Raw genomic sequence first — 13650 nt, 5'->3', positions numbered from 1 at the left:
GAAACAACAGCTGAACTTCCAGAATCAGACCCTTTAAAGAGGAACAAATTGTTGGCAGAAGCAGGACAAGAAATGACATGATAAGAGAATCATGCTTGTCAGTTTGTTGGAAAACAAAATCATTATAGGTAGCACAATACATACCAAACAGAAAGCGTTCACCAAAGGCTCAATGGTAATGCCATTATCTTATATCACCATAACGCATTGCGATTCAAGCATTCATTTGTTTTGTTTCAGTTAAATTATACTTTTTCCTATGTGGAGCTTTTGACCCGGTGGGGTTAGCACACTCTTTACTATCTGGGTAGATGTTCTGAAGTCCCCCTTGCTGGTAGGTCTCACTTTAACTTCTGATTTTTCTAAGGACCTAGAGATCGAAGATGTTTTCTTAGCACATTATCCATATAAGAGGAAGAGAAATAACAAAGATGACACTATATCACTTGACTTTAAAATAATCCTAGTTTGCAGCTATTCCTAGCTCTGTTTAACATGGGAGAACCAACGGCAAACACAAACATAGTAAAACAAAATCCTAAGGCTCCTTTCACCTCCTAACAAGATTTGCAGGCCTATGAATGCCCAGCTAAACTGAAAGAGCAGATCATTCTTGTTCTTAAGTTTTAGGGAAGATTACTGAGGATAATGATAATTATAACTAACATTATTTCTAGGTTTGTGAAAGCATAGTGAGAGTAAAGCACATGTGAAGAATATCTTCCAACACAGAAGTGATGGTGTCCTCATTTTTCGTGTAACACTGCACGATTGCAACACTCAGAAGCCTGTCCCAGAGCCTGCACTCTGTTAGAAGATAAACTGATGAATATTTTAAAAATTAAGAGTTTATCTGAGCACTTACTGATTTGAATTGAGCAACACCAAACTGGAAGTGGTTAGGAGCGTGACACAGACAGGAGCCGTAAGACCTATATAAAGAAAGTGGAGAAGCAAAGCAAAGAAATTATTTTGATCGGCTATAGCTCAAAGCCTAGTTGGCTGTTTTTAATTGGTGTCCATAGGTTTCAATTTTATAACCTTGAAGTTTTGACTGAATAAATGGTAACCCTGAAATAGAAATCTTCTTATGTATTCTAACACATTATTATTGCATATGAAAGGGTCCCATTGATTAGAAACTCCAGGGATCAGACATCTAGACATTTTGAAAATCAGGAAATAGATTTCTTAAGACATCTGAAAAATAACTAAAACAAATAATGTCACATTTCTGTGATACTACCATTGTGAGCATACGTTGCACCATTAATACATAGAATATGATTATCTCAAAGATGGGAAAAACAGGATAGAAATTTTAAAACTCACCACATTTTAGGACTTCAAGGAAACTCACAATTAATCTTTTAATTTCTCATAAAATATAAGCCTTTTCTTGTTTAAAGAAATTATCAGCCTTTTGTGCAATGTAATCCAATGGAATGTCCTTTCATTCTGAAATATGCAGGTATGTCTCATTGGGGGATATGCTTATTCTCCATTTTTGCACACTCTACCCAGACACAATTTGCGTGTATCATTTCTATTCGAACACGGTAATAAGGAATATTATTCCTTATTACCATATGGTAATGGTGTGTGTAAAACAGAATTCATGTGTACATATATAATAATAATTCCTTAAAAAGTACTCTTCTTTAAAGATTCCTAAAAAAAGTCAGATTATATAAAACTATAATTCATTCAATATTATTCTAGAAAGCATAGCAAAAATGATAAATATTTAAAATTGTGCATTAGAAAAACTTTTGGGGGATCAACTATCCACTTCATGGTAAACTCTTATGCAGTTGAATAATTACACATTCAATTTTATATCTCAGGAAAAATTCAAAATTCTTTATATTTTGATTCTGTTAACCTGCTGTTTGCTTTTTACTAGGAAAAATTAAAACTAGCAGTAGACTATAACTTCATGAGGATTGGCAAGCTGATCTCAATTTGTGTAGCAAGCAATTGATAAATATGGTATCTAATATAAAGATAAGCAAAAGATGGATATTCATTGTATGCCTTACTGATTAAACAGGTTCTTGAATCAGTTGACATTACAGCCTGGTTATTCATAAGGCAAAATATAATTTCAAAAGTTATGCTACCACATTTTTTGACATCACCAACCTGAAGCTACAACCTGACAAAATGAATTATTTCAAACAGGAATATGACACTTGTAGAATAAAGTAACCCAAAGGCTGACAAGGAGAGGCAGCAAATGCACTGGACCAGCCAATTCGCTCAGCTCCAGTGCCACGTTATCAGAAAGAGTGCAAGTCATTAGCTCTCAGGATGAGCACTTTGTGGCTGTAAATAATCTTACCATTTTAGATTTGATCACTCAAACGCTTCAGCTTCTTAGAAGGAGTAGAGCATGTGGTAAATTACAAATGTGTGTGTGTGTGTAAATATATGCTGGCATTACTTAGAGTTATTTCACTTCTCATATGTTCTGAACTTTAATACATTAATCTCCTCAGTTCATATTAACTTTTATATTATTAAAATGCCCCACATAATTTACACGAAGTCTAACTGGGATGATTTTCTAGTATTTAGCCGACAACTTCCTATAGAAGGGACCACTTGATATTATATACTCAGCACAGGATCTTACCGTATAAATATTCAGAAATTGTAGTTGAGAATAATAATGTCATCAACATGAGTCACATTATTTTATTTAAGCTTCCAAACATTTTGGTATGATACATGCTTTAAAGGGTGAGTATTCAGAGTGAGATTACATTTTGGCTGACAGGGAAGGTGTAAAGAGAGAAGATAGAGGTGGACAAGTAGAAAGCAAAGAGAATAAAAAGTCAAGTGCATATATATAAACAGAATGATGAAGACATTAAAGATATCTCACTGAGACTGTAGAGCCAGACTAGATTATCCTAGTTTTAGGCAAATACAGAAAGAACAGAAGGAAGAGAGGAAGAGAAGGAGGGAAAGAAGGAGGGAGGTGATGAATGATATAGAGAATATCCAACTGTTATCTCTTACAATCTTTTCCATCCGAATTTAATTTTGCTAAATAGATCAATTTTTTGCCTTTGTCTCCTCTGGTGAAAGACCTTCCAGTTTCTGTCTCAGCTTTCCCCAGTGTTTGCCCAGGCTCTTCTTGCACGGGGAGTCTGAGATCAGAGAGATTATTACCTATAAGCTGAGCACAGCACTCAGGTAATGGGTCCTTGATGCCAAGCCAGGGTGGAGGAAAGAGGAATCACAATCTGGGGGGAATACGAAAGTCAGGAGAACATTACCAAGTCTCTGTAAAGCATAACAAGGTTAGAAGCCGAATTTGTATTGCTCTGCAACTGAATGGCTTCTTCCCTGGGCATCCTGCAGTAGCCACCAAATGCCAGCAACATTTTTGTTCTCCATGCAATCAGAGTAATCTTTTCAAAATGCAAATTTGAAGATGCCTCCCACATTAAAACAAAATATATTGAATGCATTTTCATTGCTCTTATGATATGGACCAAATTCTTAATGGTGTCTAGGAGATGTTGCATGTGTATTACTTTTTTTCTGCTACTCTTTTAACCTTGGTCTCTATTAAAAACAAGTCTTTCTCTAGCACTAGCTCCTTCTTTCAATAGGAACTTTGCATATACTTAGTCCAGCTCTTTGGAAAGCTTTTTCCTACTTTCTTTACCGTAGTAACTCCTACAGCGGTTGTATGTTTTGTCTTAGTGTCTGGGGTGGTTAATTTTATGGTCAGCTTGACTGGACTGGTAAAACATTCTGGTTGTGTCTGTAAAGGTGTTTCTGGAAGAGATCAGCATTTGAGTAAACGGTCTTAATTACTACAGCTTTATAATGTCTTGAATTCTGGTAGTTTGAATCTCAATTTTGTTCTTTTTTTCCAAAATTGTGTTGCATATTCTACTTCATTTGCTTTTCAAGGTTAATTATAGAATCACTTTTTCGGCATCTTAATAAAATGGGAGATTGACTGAGAATTTTTAAATTTATAAATCAGTTTGGAGAAAATGTGCATTTCACAATATTGGCCGTCTAATCCATTAACAAAGTTCTCTCTTCTTATATTTATATCCTATTGGATTTCTTTCATCAATGTTTTATAATGTTCAGAATACAAATTTTATATATACTTTGCTATATTTATACCTTAGTATTTTATATTTTTGATGTTATTGTAAATGGAATTTTAAAAATTAAACATGTAAGTGTTCATGAAATCCAATTAAAAAATTTTTTGACCAGTGTCCTGAAACCTTGTTAAATTCATTTATTAGATCTAGAAGCCATTTTGTAGTCTCTTTGATATTTTGTACATAGATGCTTATGTTATCTTCAAATATAAACACATTTATTTCTTCTTTTTCAATCTGTATGCACTCCCCTCTCTTTCTTTTCCCTGCCTTATTTCCCTGGTTAGGGTCTCTGGGAAAATATTGAATAGGAGTGATAAGAACAATCATTCTTGACTTGTTCCTGAACTTAGGAACAAAAAAGAAAATATAAAGTATTATGCCAACTGTAGATGGTAGATTTTAATTGCTTGTTCTTAGAGTTTTAATATTAATAGATATTGAATTTTGTCCAGTGGTATTCCAGTATCCATTGAGATAATTATATGATTTTTTAATTTAGCATTTTATGGACAAATCTCACTGACTGATTTTGAATGTTGAACAAACCTTGCCTACCTGGAAAAATTCCCACTTAGTTACGATCTGTTATCTTTTCTATATATTACCCGGCACAATTTGCTAATAGTTCATTGAGGATGCTTACATCTATGCTCACAACAGATTGCTTTTCAGGTTTCCTTTTGTGCAGTATCTCTGTCTGGTTTTGGTATAAGGTCAATGATGATCACTTAGAATAATATTCCCAATATATTTATGTTCAGGAACAGTTTGTGTAGAATTTCTTCCAACGTTAATAAATTCACCAGTGAAACTATGTGGACTTGGAGTTTTTGTTTTTTGTTTTTCCTTGAAAATGCGTTTTATATTTAACTGCATATTTAACTATTTTAATAGCCACAGAAATATTCAAGTTACCTGTTTCTCTTTGAGTAAGCCTTTGTAGTTTATGTCATTCAAGGTGTTTGATCTAAGTCATCACATTTATTGGTATAAAGACTTTCATGATATATCCTTACTATTATGTTAATGTCAGTAGGATCTGTAGTGATGTTTCCTCTTTCATTCTTCATATAGATGATTTGTTTCTTCTTTCTCTTTTTCTTGATCAATCTTGCTAAAAATGTATACATTTTCTCTTTTCAAAGAAATAGATTTTGTTTTCATTGATTTTATTTTTTATGTTTTAAATTTTATTTTCTAATATCTTTATTATTTATTATTTTTGGACATTCTTTCCATCCTTTTTTTTAAATTTGCTTCTTTTTAGTTTCTTAAGATGCAGGCTTAGATAATAAATCATACACATTTTTTCTAATATAAGTATTTAATTCAATAAGATCCATTATATTACATTATAGCATTTAATATTATGAAAAAAACTGCTTTAGCTGTTTATAAGAAATTGCAGCATATTGTTTTCCTATTTATTTAATTCAAAATATTATTTTTTCAAATTTCCTGTTTGACATATGAGTTATTTTTAAGTTGCTTAATTTTCACATATTTGAGAACTTTTCCTAGCTATCTGTTATTCATTTCTAGTAAAATTTCATTGTAGTCAAATAAAACACTTTGTATGTTTTTAATTTTTAAAAATTTTCATGGTTTTCTTGATGGAATAGAATATGTTCCATCTTGTTAAATGCTTCATGTGGATGTGAAAATAATGTGTATGTATTATCTACTGGTCTTTGACAAAGGAGCAAGGGCAATATGATGGAGAAATATATTTTCTCTTTTCAACGAATGTTGCTGGAACAACTGAAAATCCACATGAAATAAATAAATTTAGACATATACTTTACACCCTTCACAAAACTTGTCTCAAAATGAATCATAGACCTAACTGTAAAATGTAAACTACAAAAACATTAGAAGATAAAATAAGGGAAAATCTAGGAGAATTTTGGTGTGACAATTACTTTTTAGTTGCAACACCAGAGGCATGACCCATGAAAGAAATAATTGACACACTGGAAATCATTGAAATTAAAAGCTTCTGCTCTGAAAAAGACAACATAAAGAGAATGGGAAGATAGGAACAGACTAGGAGAAAATCTTTGCAAAACATATATCTGATAAAGACCTGTTATCCAACATATACAAAAACTCTTCAAACTTAACAAAAGAAAACAAACAGCTTGATTAAAAATGGGCAAAAGAACTGAATAGAAAGATAACTTACCAAAGAATATACAGAGATGGTAAACAAACATACGAAAAGATGCTCAATATCATATGACATTAGGGAGTTGCAAATTAAAACAAAAATGAGATACTACTGTATACCTAATAGAATGGCCTAATCCAAATCACTGTCAATAGAAAATGAGGGGGAGGATGCAGGGCAACAGAAACTCTCACTCATTGCTGGTGGGAAAGCAAAATAGTATAGCCACTTTGGAAGTCAGTTTGGCAGTTTTTTACAAAACTGAAGATACTCTTCTGATATGAGGCAGCGATCGTGCTCCTTGGTATTTGCTCAAATAAATTGAGTATTTATGTCTACAAAAAACCTGCACATGGATGTTTATAGTAGCTTTATTCATAAATGCCAAAATTTGGAAGCAATCAAGATGTCCTTGAGCAAGTGAATAGATAAATTAACTGTGGTACATCCAGATAATGAAATATTATACAGAGCTAAAAATAAAAGAGCTATCAAGCCATGAAAAGACATGGGGGAATCTTCAATGAGTATTACTAAGTGAAGGAAGCTAATCTGAGAAGGCTACATTCTATATGATTCCAACCGTACGACATTCTGGAAAAGACAAAACTAAGGAGGCAATAAAAAGATCAGTGGTTGCCAGGGGCTGGGAGGAGAGAGGGATGAACAGGGGAGCACAGAAGATTTTAAGGGCAGTGAAATTATTCTGTGTGATAATATAATGGTGGACATGTTTTTATGCATTTTTCAGAATCCATAGCATGTACAACCCCAAGAGTGAACCCAAAGGTAAGCTATGGACCTTGAGTGATAAAGGTGTGTCAATGTAGGTTTATCAGTTGTAACAAATGGACCACTTTAGTGTGAGATATTGCTAGTGGGGAAGGCTGTGTATGTGTGGGAACAGGGACTATATGGAAAATCTGTATTTTATACTCAACTGTGCTGTGAATCTAAAACTAGTCTATTCAAAAAAGTGTTGATTCTGCTGTTGTTGGTTGGAATTTTCTATACATAGTGTCTGTTTAGCTTTTCCAGTGCTTCTGCCTGTCCTTACATGGGCTAAATTTTGCCATGTAAATGTGGCGTGCTTTGTGCAGTAGGTTTCTGCCCCTCTGTCTGCACTAGGATATCTCTCATACAATTAATCTGGGATTCTAGGCTCAAGAGTTTCCTTTTCCTGTGTTTTTGTTTTCTCTCTCAGATCCTTTGTCCAGCAACATACCTGTCTCTCCCTGATAGCTTAAGACTTTTGAGAGAATCATTTGAACAGGAGAGGAGGATGGGGCTTTGCTCTTTTCCTGTCAAGGCAGATAATCCCTGCCCACACTTACGATTCTGAGAGATAATCACAGTGGTCTCTCTGGTCTTGTTTTATCCAGTCTTTCTCATTTGCATCCAGTAAGAAGTCTGTAGCATAGAGTGTGAAGGAAGATGTGCTCTCCTTTTCTTTAATACTTTCAAATCACTTTCTTTATATATATTTTATTTTTTTGATTTTTCTCATCTGCATCTTTTATGTTCCTTATTATACTTTTAGTCAAATCAATTATCCTTTGGGTAACTGAATTTAGTATTCATTTCCGGGAAAATTATATTTTTTCTTCTATTTATTTCCTGGGTTTTCTCATTTAATATTTGAAATGTTTCTTAGTTTATGCTACATTTTCTGAGATCTTGCATTTGTGATGTGGTTTCTTTTTTATCACATCTGCAATTACCTTTGTAATTATTTCTAATGAATAATGAAATTTCATGTTACATGTTTCGTTTGCTGCTGATATCTCCAGTTGGCTCTTGTCATGTAAAGTTTTCCCAGGTTTCGTTGCTGCCTTTGTTTTTATTGTTCTTTTGTTTTATTTTCTTTTAGTATATATATCGAAATATTATTTATATTACATTAAATTTATTATCTGTATTTGCATGTTATTTTTCTTATTAAGTTTTAATGTCTTAAAATTCTTTAAACTAGTGATTACCAGGAGGGAGAGTCTTGTGAGTAACATGAGAGAGGGGAAAGAAGATTGGATTTCTGGTTTTCTTTTTTTTTTTCTTGATTCAGTGCTTCATTGCTCTGTTGCTAGGGTATGTGTGTGAAGGTCTGTTTTTTAATTATTATTCATATACCTATATATACACATATATATGTGTATGTTTATAAATTCTATACTATATATTCTTAGATTCCATATTATTAAATTGAGCCTATCAATCACTTTGCTTTTTATGTCCTTCACTACTGGATACTGCTTTTAATAGATATTGCTTTCCAATATGCTTTGCCTGGGGCTTCCTTTGTGGTGCAGTGGTTGAGAGTCCGCCTGCCAATGCAGGGGACACGGGTTCGTGCCCCAGTCCGGGAAGATCCCACATGCCGCGGGCAGCTGGGCCCGTGAGCCATGGCCGCTGAGCCTGCGCGTCCGGAGCCTGTGCTCCGCAATGGGAGAGGCCACAACAGTGAGAGGCCCGCGTACCGCAAAAAAAAAGAAAAATGCTTTGCCTGCCTTCCCCAAATGTGGAACCTTTGCAAAACTGCTATTGCTTATGCTCTGCACATTCTAAGATCCCACTTTTTTTCATTTGCTTGCTCTGATTAGCCAATTTTCCATCTACTTCTAAATGGTTCTATTTTGGGGTGAGCTCTATCCTTGTCATTATCTGGGTTTTTCTACTACTAGGATCCCCTTGTCCTCTTTACTCTGCATTCTACCCAAAACCCAGCAGTGGTGTATGGTCAGGTTCAATTCTTCTGGTCTTGTTTATATCATTACCCACTTGACTGTATAAATCTTCTCCTTATTCTAAATTTCAGATGATTTCTATTTGTTCTCATTATTTTTCTATATGGCTCTAGATAAGGAATAGAGTGCTTTTAATATAGGCAGCTGCCATTAACACAGAAAACTGGAAACCCTCAATGTACCATCTATAACTTATTTGGGCTCTTTAAAGTCTTTTGTATATGTTTGTATAAATAGTTAAAAGATGTTTACTCTAAATTAAGACTTCCCCCAAATTTGTGAATATCGGTAACCTTCGTGATTCTGTCTTCGCTGCTGTTATTTGTTCGTGTGGAATGCTTTAAATTCTGTCACTATTATGAAAATATTTTGAATCAATTTTAAGGTTATGTTCAAATTCTACCTTCATTACAAAAACTTCCCTAATCCCTCTATTGTTATTAAGCAGGATATGTGTAATTGGTTTTCTTGTCAGTTTTATTTATCACACTAGATTATAGGCTCTTCATGGAGCATGTTTTTAAATTTTCTACAACTAGCTTTTTTTGCACACAGAATAGATGCCCAAAACTTAATAAGTGAATGAATGAACGCTATATGTTTTGTAAAAACTCTTCAAAATTGAATCATAGATTTTTTTAAAGATATTAAAAACATTAAAAACAGAAGAATTCTAAATAGGATAAAAATTCGTTAAAATGCCTCAAAAATTGCTTATTTATGGCATTCCTGATTCATATCGTCATTTCATTTTCCTTTGTTTAATTGAAACTAAACTTCCTTTAAAGGAAATATTATCCCAAAAGGCCATGGACTAGTCAATCTGGACACAACCCAGTGGAATCAGTATTAGCATGGAAAGTTCAAGGCAAATGCCATTTCCTATCAAATGCAGCATCAAAATGAAAAGTGCCGCCAAAGACCTCAAAGGTGAGGTCATTGCCAAACTTTCCCTTAGGTTCTAACAAGTCTGAGAATAAGCTTTCTTGTTAGTCTATCTTGGTGCATTGGAAAGATGATGTTTTGCCGGATAGAAAATAAGAGGAGACAATGCAAGTTATCATTGAAAAAACAAGATAGATCTATTATAGTTGTTGACAGCAGTGTAATGATGAAGTTACCCTACTATCTGCACCATGGGTAATACAAAGCAAGGAGAAATAAATGGTTTAATGCCATTTATTCCCACCTAATTTTCCAAGAAAAAAATTCTCATATTCTCGCAATATCTTAACTCAAGGAAAAAAACCATTTTTTAAAAAACAAACAAATGAATGAGTGAATATACTGTGTCCAATGATCTATTATTGTCAATAATTCTGTTTCTTAAGGATGTACTTTGAGTATTTGAAATAGTTTAGATTACTTCATCCCAGCATGATGCATTTGCTCTGTTAATTTCTAGCCATTTTAATTGAGGCTAATAACTTCAAGATGTGTTCCAATGTGTCCTTTACTAGCTTACCATTTTCCTAGCTAATCCATATTGTTATTGTTTTTGCATTCCAATGCAATCCATTTTTATCATTTGGCTAAGCAAACATAGCTGGGTGAAAATAATGAAGTTTCTACATTTATGGATAAACTTAGCTGTAATGCTGTTCTGTAGTTCACACTCGGGGACAGAGAGAAGCCATATAACAATTCTATCCACCAATCCAGTGTCACAAAAGATATGAACGTTATACTGAAATAGCAGGGACTATTCCACATTGCTAAATTTCTTTGCTTTTATTATTAAATGCAAACTAATGTTAGATGAGGAGATAAGTGTAATATAGTCATTCCATCTTTTCTAAATTTAATTTATTCTATCTTTAAAAAATAATAAATTGGCTTTGTTATCAATTTAGAAGATATAGTTTGAATGGTTACAGGGAATTATCATATTGAAATGCATAGTACCTGTTAATTGTTGTCTGAATTTAGTTTCCCACTAATGTAACAAACCATTACATATAAAGTCTAAATTTTACTTTCAATATCTAGAGTTCTGATTCAGTTTAATCCCATAATCATGGGGAGTTTTTTTGTTTTTTTTTTAAATGTTATTGTACTTTGACTACTGAAAAACATTTGAATGCAAAACCTCAAATCTTCTGAGTCTATGATTATAACATTATGGTCTCTTTATTGTAGACTTTACATACCAAAAGTCCCAAGGTAAAATTTCAAAACTTATTTTTGACAGTTAAATATTGCCAGCCATTACACATAGCAGAAACAAGGTACAGGGGTCATGATTTTTACCCTTTGCTATATTTTAAACACTGTTTCACCCCATGGAGTTCCCAGCCTGAAGTTTCTGACACTGTAAGCAATTAAGTTTGCATGATCATTTAATACTGGCACCTGGGAATTGATAATTTGCATGTACACAAAGCTTAGGCTTCCATTGACAATCTCCTTGAACAAATAATTCTGCAATAACCAAAAGATCAGAATTGATCTGATATCCTTACAAAAACTCAGGCCTACAATGTGTTCCCTGCCTGCTTGTCAATTTGCAGTTGTTAGAACTATTAATCTATTACGTAAAAACACTACAAAAGTCTCCTGCCAGGGAAATTCTTTTGGGGAGCACCCAAAAGATTCAGGAACAATAATTGTTTCACTTTGCATAATTCCTGAGCTTTTTTTCATTTTCTTCTTTTGAATTATGTGGACCTGGGCAGCCAAATTGCCATACTTTTGGAAAAAGCATTCTTTGCTTACAAATGTATTAACACATAGAAAAATAAAATGCACAAATAGCCAAGCTAGCAAAAATAGTGAACACTGATCCAGTACTTTTTAAACCTCGAATCAGTTAAAATAACTTAATGCTTCCTTGATGTTTTTACTCCCCTTTTCCAATACGTTTTAAAATACTGTTTTACAGACTTTAACCAATCTCTTCCTAACCAACATTTGTATGTTGTCAAATTTGGTAGCTATAACAAGAATTATGATGTCATACTTTAAAAATAAAAGTGTGTCTCTTTTAGTCATATGCATTTTGCTAACTTGCATGACATTAAATTTTGTACTCTAGTCTCCTTTTTATGTAAGTCCTTCATTAAATTTTGCCTTTTTCAGTCCTCACTTGTTTTTGGACAGCTTCATTTTGAACCATTAAAAGTAAATCTTAAAGGTTACCTCCAAATAATGTCTCCTGTCATTCACAACTTTAATAATTGTCTAGAAAGAAAAAGTAAAGCGATTGTCAAGACAAAAAAAATGATGGTGAATTCAGTGAAGAATGAATTTAATTAAACTTCCAGTTTAAATGTAATGGCTCTGAAAGCAATAAATGTTTTTTAAATCTTTGAAAGTAAATAAATAGAAGCTTCAGGCAAGAGATAATAATAAAGCACTGTATAAATATATATTTATAAGGCAAGTATGCTTTTTATTAATAATATAAATTCAGTCTGCATATGAAATTAAACTTTATTTAAAAAATGACATTAACCTACAGTCTTGTTCAATGTTGTAAAACACTGAATGGACAGATAACCAAAAGGAGTGTTTAAGCAAAAGTTTCAGGGGACAACGTGAAACAGGTAAGGAAGACTTTATTCAAAGCTATTGTAATAGGGGAGAGAGAATTTCCCAGACAGAACTCCATTTCAGCTCAATTCAGCTGAAACACAGGCTGGATAGTTTTTAGGAGATAGAGTGGAGGTGAGGGGATCATAGGCTATCTGTGTTTGCTAATTGGTGTCCATCAAAGTTAGCTCTTACCCTCCCACAGAGACTAGGAGATAGAGGTGCTGTCTTTCTGGCTCCTAGGTACTTGAGAGAGACAGTTTGAATTGTAAAACAGGAGAGAGGCTTTAAAAAACATTTACATTTCAGGAGAAAATATGATGCAACTGACAAGGGATTAATTTCCAAAATATACGAACAGCTCATACAACTCAATAACAAAACAAAACAAAAAAAAACAATGAGCAGAAGACCTAAACAGACATTTCTCCAAAGGAGACATACAAATGGCCAACTGGCACATGAAAAGATGCTCAACATCATTAATTATTAGAGAAATGCAAATCAAAACTACAATGAGCTATCACCTCACACCAGTCAGAATGGCCATCATTAAAAAGTCTACAGGGCTTCCCTGGTGGCACAGTGGTTGAGAGTCCACCTTCCGATGCAGAGGACATGGGTTCGTGCCCTGGTCCGGGAAGATCCCACATGCCGCGGAGCGGCTGGGCCCGTGAGCCATGGCCGCTGAGCCTGTGCGTCCGGAGTCTGGAGCCTGTGCTCCGCAACGGGAGAGGCCACAACAGTGAGAGGCCCGCGTACCGAAAAAAAAAAAAAAATTAATGGGGATTTATTTCTAGTATTATAATGTCTACTGCAGACTGAGAAATTGGTAAGCTGTCACATGCCTACAATAGCTTAATTTTTTGTTTCAAAAAACCAGGAGGAAAAACTTAGTAGAACAATGGCAGGGAACTGGGCTTCTCGGGCAAAATTCACAACACAAACGATTTAGCAAAAGTTTTAGGCTTCCACAAAGTTGTTTGCTGGAGTCAGATAGTCAATGACATATTGGTTGAGTCTCAGACTAGCTGCACACAAAAAGATCTAATCAAGATGAGAA

Source organism: Tursiops truncatus, chromosome 13 (assembly GCF_011762595.2).
Source record: "Tursiops truncatus isolate mTurTru1 chromosome 13, mTurTru1.mat.Y, whole genome shotgun sequence".
In the NCBI taxonomy this organism is placed as follows: Eukaryota; Metazoa; Chordata; class Mammalia; order Artiodactyla; family Delphinidae; genus Tursiops; species Tursiops truncatus.
Note: the sequence above shows the minus strand (reverse complement) of the source record.